General features: G+C 43.6%; 1 protein-coding gene across 2 annotated transcripts in view; it reads left to right on the top strand.

The window, feature by feature from the left end:
* Positions 1 to 1,950: 1,950 nt before the first annotated feature.
* LNX1 (ligand of numb-protein X 1) overlaps positions 1,951 to 7,283 on the top strand; it is an 80,463-nt gene continuing 75,130 nt past the window's right edge. For both annotated transcript variants that reach the window (XM_061472695.1, XM_061472677.1), the window contains exon 1: positions 1,951 to 2,013. The gene's annotated coding sequence lies outside the window, so the exon portion shown is untranslated. The remainder of the gene's footprint in view (positions 2,014 to 7,283) is intronic.

The following is a 7,283-nucleotide window of genomic DNA, read 5'->3' as shown; positions in this document are numbered from 1 at the left end:
CTCACCTTCTGGGAAAATAATTTGCCTGCTGTATGTAAAGAAGTATTAATGCCATATTCCAGAGTGAAGAATTTGAACAGTAATGAGTACCCAAGAGAGCTGTTTGAGCAGGAGAGTGGAGACCATCTCTCCTGAGCAGACGCTTAGAGAGTTTGAGTGGAAAGAAGGATAAGAAGACATGTCATGAGATGGGAAAGGCTATTTAAGCAATCCGGAAACACTAGCATGAGAACAAATGAGTTTGAACTGGCCCTTAGTCTGGAAAGCATCCCAGCAGTGGGAGGGGGTGAAAACTTGGCTGGTTTCTAAGATGGAAATTATGTCTGTAACTGAGTGTCTGATGTGGTCACCTGTGGCAGCAGGGCTTTGGGCTTTCTGATCTGGGGCGATCAGCCTCAGAGAGACCTCCCATGCAAGGAAGGATTTAAACACATGCTTTGCTCTGTGGGGATGTATTTTCTAATACAAAAAAAAAAAACAAACCCTAATGTTTAAGCTTCTGCAGCTTAATCGTGCTTTTAAAAGCACATTGCATATGCATAGTTCAATTTTGAAGATGGCTGACTCATGAGGCTTGCATATTTGGCCTTGTGACTGCGGTGGACATCTGGACCCGTGCGAGCTGTGTCTCTTCATATTGCACCCATCGCAGGGGAAGAGCAGCAGCAGTTCGGCACTGCACAGAGCCCTAGCTCCAGCACAGCACTGCCGGCACACACCTGGATGTTGGGCAGCCATGCACCGAGCACCAGCAGGCTGTCTTGGCACGGACCCACCCCAGGTTTCCCCAAGCAACTTGGAGCAGAGGTGCTGTGCTGTCAGGGAAGAAAAGGCCAATACTACTGCAACAAGCACTCGTCAGACAAAGGGCGTGACTGTCATATTTGCTGGTAGGACTTGACAGGTCCCTTGATTATTCCTTAAAATAAATATTTAACGGGGGATTTTATAATCACAAGTAGCAAGTATGCTTTTGAAATGTTGGAGGGGAAACAAACTTGCATAAGAATGAATTGGAGGCCAAGACCTGGTAGCCCTAGATGTTTGTATCAGAGGTGGGGTTTTCCTTCTCCCTGTTCCATCATGTAGAGCAGTTGCCTGCTTCAAGTCCATCTCCTAGGCTGCCTTGCTTCCTGAATAACTCTTAGGAGCAAATGCTTATGATGTCTGAAATCAGTGCAGTTATTAATGATCCATGTAGTTGGAAGATCAGGATTTCTTCTCCTCCACTGAAAATATTATTTGAAAAACAAAAGTTTCTTGCTGGTGCTGCTTTTGCAATTAACATTCACATTTAGCTGTTACGTTACTGTACAGCAGTACAACACTTTATCTGCAATACATCTTACCCCTTTCTTATGTACTTTAAAAACTGAATGTTACTGGATAAGAGGGCTCAAAACAATCAATCTTTTCCAATTATCAGAGAATTAGCAGAGCTGGTATTTTCAGCCATCTGATTCCAGAGTTTACAGATTGCCTCTACATCATTCAAGTCTTCACCACCAACTTCAAGTGTGCAGGAACACAGCTTCCAAAACATGGACCTGGGGCTAGAGCGTCTGGGACTCATCTTCCTTTTCCAAGGGGAAAGCCAACATGACTCTTCCATCTTGAAGCAATTTTTAAGACGGTCCACTTCATAAAATTTGAACCTTGTTGATTGCAAGAATGGAAGAAAAGAAATACAAGGAAGAGCCAAACTGAAAATGAACTTTGGTATAAGCCAGAAAGAAAAGGAAAAGCTTCATATTACACTGCTGTCTGAGCAGCCTGCACACGCTTATCTGCCTGCTGGGAGGGTGTGGTTTTCTAAACCTTAAATTGCTCAGGTTTATGCAATTCAGCTTTTCTTTGTACCTTCTGTTATGCCATAGGCTTCCCCGTCTGATCCAGCTGCCGGCCGCTCTGCACCTACAGAGACGGGACTGAAGGCTGAGTGCAGTGCATGCCCAAACCTGGCAGTTCTACACCTGTGGGACCAGTGGATGAGGAAACGGTGAAGCCAGACATGTGAGTTGAAAGACTTGTGGTGTGTTTTGTGCCGTTCCCCCTTTTATCCTTCAGTTGGGCCTGAGGTGTTCCAGAGGAGCAAAGGTGGAAGGAAATGCTCCTGCAAACAAACCAGCCCCAGTTTGCAGCAGGAGGGAGTGGATCTGAACCTCAGCCTGCATGCTCAGGAGTACCATGTAGCAAGGCAGCTGTAAATATTTACTATGTCTGTCATTAGTGATTTAGTCTTCCCATAATCTAATACAGGGATTATTTTCATAATCTCATGGAGAAGGCCATATAATGTACCTGTAGTTTGCTGTGTTTATTGGAAGTCAATGTTGAAATACTGCTTACATACATACTACATGCAAAAGTGCCATGCTTAGTTCATTATCTTTTTGTTAGCTAGATGTGTTTGATTTTCTGTCTTGCTTTTGCTAAGAAGGTCTGTTTCTTCAGTAAAGTGTGTTAAAACCCAACTGATGCCATTGTACTGCAGCTGCTTTAGCCCATCGTTTCACTAATCCTCTGGAAACCCATTTCTTCCCCTCCCCCAGGCTAAAACCCACAAAGTCTCACTGCAGCTGCAGGAGGTAAATCAAGGCCACAGTCACCCCTGCTGTATCTTGCAGCTTGATTTTATGCATATAACTGCTTCCTTTCCTCACTGAGGTGAGAGGGAAAGAACTTGGTTAAGTTTTTCTCTTTAGCTAATGTTCTGCTCCACTTACTTAAACTTACAGTCAGTTCTTTAATCGTAACTCAGTACAGATATATGCAGTGATTGCAAACCTGTGAATATGTATGAATACACAAAAAGTTCTTATAAGTTTCATTTCTACCAGTGAGTCTGATTGTTCATGCGAGAACATGCATAATGCATAGATGTGCTAGCACAGAACCCAGGGCTGCCACAGGTATACGTGAACATCCTCACATACTGAAGTATATACTTAAAGTACTCGATAAACAAGAGGTCCAAATAGATAAATCAGCAGGACCCATTCAAATGTTTAGAGCTAAGAATGTTTTGGTGTTTTTAATGACTAGGGATGAACTGCTTGCACCAAGCTCTGGGCCTCCTTGACAACTACTAAGGAAAAACTGTAAAAAACCAGGAATGGTGTGCATATTAGACTGGTACTTCATGCTTTCCTTGGCCACCTGATGACAAGGAAAGAGTTCCACCAGCAGCAGGAAAAACAAGAATACCATAGGTGACTGTACTGGGCACTTGTTTTCCCACACTTCCCTGTAGAAATGGAGCTCCCTGTTCTACCACCCTCCAGAGCATTTTTTTTTGTTCATTCAGGTTCATGCAAAACAATATCAAGGCAGCTCCACAGCTTTACTGGAAAAGCACTGTCTATTTTCTGCTATTGTTGGAAAAGATGATCTGTAAGTAAAAGCCAGGATTCACTCTCAGGCATTTGGAAAGCTGCTGCCTTGAGAGGAGATGTGTCCTCAGTACTCCCATCCAGTTTCCTGAAACTGAAAATTCCTCTGAAGGAAGTAACCTGTTATTAATTTGCTATTTTATGTTATTCCATCCCAAACATCACAGTCTATATATATTTTCCAAAAATATAAATTGAATCAATCTGGGGAAGCTTGTCTCTTTGTTATCATTTTCTTGCCACCTGAAAATATTCTTTCTCCTGCTCCTAATTTCTCTTACTTGTCTGGGGTCCTGTGTAAGCATCCTCCCCTTCATGCACACAAGTTCTGCTACTTGGAAGGCTGTTCCAAGCCCATTTGTTTGAGCATTAACTGCATCAGGACTTCATTGTAGCACAGAATTGGAAAGAGGAATGTTCCTGGCTCTGGGTTGTGACCGTCTATCAGAAGAGAAAATTGAATTGTCTTTTGGAAGAAGTTTGAAGGTGCTGGCATCTTCCCCCAGCATAGCTTTTCTCTTTCAAGACGCGCATAAATCTTGCACGCAGGATAAAATGATAGATTAGCTTTGTTCCACTGCAAACCAGGAAATGGAGCAACATCATTTTCAGCAGGAAGGTAAATTAATAAAGGTTTTCCAATGCAGAAAGTCTCCTCCAGGCTGGCTGCTGAGGGAAGCAGCCCCTGTTTCTGGAGCTGTTGGCGCTGCCACCTGGCTCCTCTTACTGCAGCGGCAGATGGAGGCCTGCAGCTGATTCTGAGGGGCTCTGTGGCCAGAGCCTTTTGGGGAGCCAAAAGGACCCCTCTCTGGTTAAAATGGGCAGACACTGGTAGCATGCAAGGCTGCCTGACTTGGCACTTGTTTGCTGTGCATGCCCAGTTCTTCCACTGGAATTTTTGCTCCTAGAGACTGGGATGCACAAAATTGCTGTTGATCTTTCCAAGGCTTTCCCCAAAGGCTCAGGCTGAAGCTGTAAAATGTTCCCTACCTGAATTATGCAACTCTGAGGGACTCAACATGGAAGCAGAAACTTTCACCTTCTAAATGTTCAGGAAATGGCTAGGTGGTCACTTAACTGCACCCGTAACTGCATCAAACTGCATAATGTTGACATTCCTCTGAGTAACCATCAATTATTCCTTTACAAGGAAACCAAGGAGCTGAACACCCTGAAACTTCCTACCTGTCTACTGGCTCCTGGCAACCCTCTCTTTGCTCCTCTATTTTAAATTGAACACACCTGCAACATTCTTATTAAAGCAAAGAACCTTAATAAACTGATGGTTTCCATGGGCTAGTAATTTCTTATTAAGGGTTGATGGCTACTTCTCTGGATTGATGAATCTTTTCAGAAAGGGCTTGTCTGAAAGCAGGTAAATTTTGATCTGACTTTGGATGTAATTCTAGTCTGTTGTTTGCTTGTCTTTTCCCTTGTGTTTAGCTTTCCATGCCTACAGCTATGTGGTATAGATACTGTTGAGATACTGGTGTTAAAAAATACGGGTGATGCTGTTGGTTTATTTACGGTTCTCCTTCAAAGCTGTTTTTTTGTTTGTAGCGCCTTGTACTATATTTAACAACATCAGTTTACACAGGATTTTGCAAGTAGAACTTAGTGCTAGAAAATATCTTGTAACATAGTTTTGGGTTTTCATAATTTCAGCCTGAGGAGTCATGCTACTGCTATTTAAGAGAATATTGTAGATTAGATCCAGTCAAAAAGAGTGTGAGGCACTGAAATAGCTGTGACTTGTATAAGGAATTTCAGAGAATTGAAAAATCCCCTTGCCTGCCAACATGCAGCAGATCACATCGACTGCCTGGAAGGGTGCAGGAAGCAGGACGGTTTGAGCATGTAATTCCTAATTGGTTTCTCATCAAGGGATTAAGCAGCAAACAATTGGTCTCCACACCCACAGAACCAGATATTAATTCAGCCACAGACATAACTATCTTTCCCAGGCTGGTGTCTTTTGCGTGTCCTGGCTGACAAAACCTTAGTAAGCCTCTTTGTTGTAAGGAGAATGTTACAAGGCTGTCACCAACACATGCATGTTAAATGTTAATTAGCAATGGACTTTATCGGGGAGTTCCCACAAAGCCCTAGTTAAAGCAGTGGTGAATCAAGTCCAGTGAGTAGTACCGTACTCAGGGATGTTGTTTCACAGCACTGAGTAGACAAGGGCAGAACCAGGTTCTAGATGTGTTTTGGTAGCTGAAGGCTTGGTCACTATAATAAACAAAACTTATTTGCTGAGACATTTATTGGACAGGGATCTTAGTCATTATCTTGTAGCAAAAAGATGCCCTGGAAAGGAAACTATTGTGCAGCCTTAGCTAGAAAGCTGCTTCCTTTCCTGCTCAAATACTTTGTGTTTCCCCAGTCCTTTCCATTTGGAAGGCAGTTATAAGCTCTAGCTCATAGCTGGCTCCCAAACAAGCAATAGGGACTATTGGCAGATATAAATGGGCACTGTCAGCATTACTTCATAAGAGAAATAACTGAGTGAAAAACAGTATACTATTTGTTCAAGACCCAAAAAGTAACCAGCATTAGCACCAGAAAACTACTAGTCAGACCATAGTAGCTGGGCTGCTGGGTTCAGCTGCTTCAGTGTACTATGTGTTTTCCTCTGTGAATTTTCCTTAAATGTGAAATTCAACACTTGGCACTGCAAAACATCTTTAAGCTCATCCAAACTTCCTTCCCTTGCCCCCTGAATTTTCTATATCCAGCTGCATATTTTGTGTATGCCCCTTATTTAGGAGGCTGTCTCTGGGCTGTACTGCTCTCCTAAGTTGCTGAAATGTACTTGTTGACTACCCTACCTGGGTTTGTGCCCTCCTTTTTCCAGGCTCCTGTATGGGACTGAGCCTCTGCAGCTGTCCCGCTGGGACAGGGTGGCAGGGAATGATTTCTGGTTGTGTTATTTGAAAAAGCAGAGTGTCACTCTTTGTGCATTTCTTCAATAGGGGTGGATATTTTTTCTGGTCAGAATTTGTTTATTCAGTCATTTTTTTGTGGATGCAAGTGGCAGGAGGAGGAAACAGTAAGATACAATTTGTAGGCTGCAGTCCTAAAAGTGAAGAGTTTGTGGGGACTTTCCCCCAGATCAGGTCTGAGAGTATCCCTGTGGCCACATTGCTGCACAAGGGCTCTTGTAATGAATGCTGGGCATCAGTATTATAGGAGCCTGGCCTTGCGGTGTGCGAGCAGCCTGCTGCCTGGTCCCCTGCTTACATAACCATGCTGCAAGCTGCTCCTAAAAAAGGTCCCCACAGGGTGTTCTGAGAACTCATTAAGCAGTTTGTCAAGAGATTCCTGGATCAGAGGAGCAGTTGTAAAGGCACAGCGTAATTAAAGCATAGCTTACTTTATTATGTGTTATTAGCAGGGTTATCCATCACATGCTATGCACTTTGTAATTATTAAATGTTATATCATGGTCACATGTGGGAAGATGCTGTGTGGTCTGAGGGTGGCAGGCACTATGGCTGTGGGAGGTGTAAGGTGTAAGGCTTCAACTTCCTTTGAGGGAGAAGGCCTCCATGGTGCCTTTGCCCCTGCCCTTTCGTTCCCTGTTCAGCAGCTCTTACTTCCTGTGATACTGGCAAAGAGGCAGCATCGTCTGCCTGCCCCGCTGACCTGCTTGGGGCCCTGGGAAAGGATTGCAAAGAGAGATTAAGACTTACTGTGCAGCTATATTAAGGTTTTCACATTCCCATGCATTTCACTCTGCCTATTGCATTATTTTCAAGTTAAATAGGGCAGGCCCACATGGAGGACACATGGTCTGCATGAATGGTTGTTTGTGCAGATGGTGTAGCTCTTGCAGTGGTTTTGTGTTGTATTTGTATGGAGCAAACATCTAACAGGGAATGTACAGGT

This window comes from Pezoporus flaviventris, unplaced genomic scaffold, assembly GCF_033815535.1.
Source record: "Pezoporus flaviventris isolate CSIRO_AGI_PZ_B2104156 unplaced genomic scaffold, CSIRO_AGI_Pfla_v1 ptg000002l, whole genome shotgun sequence".
Lineage (NCBI taxonomy): Eukaryota > Metazoa > Chordata > Aves > Psittaciformes > Psittacidae > Pezoporus > Pezoporus flaviventris.
This window is presented reverse-complemented; position numbering and strand designations above follow the sequence as displayed.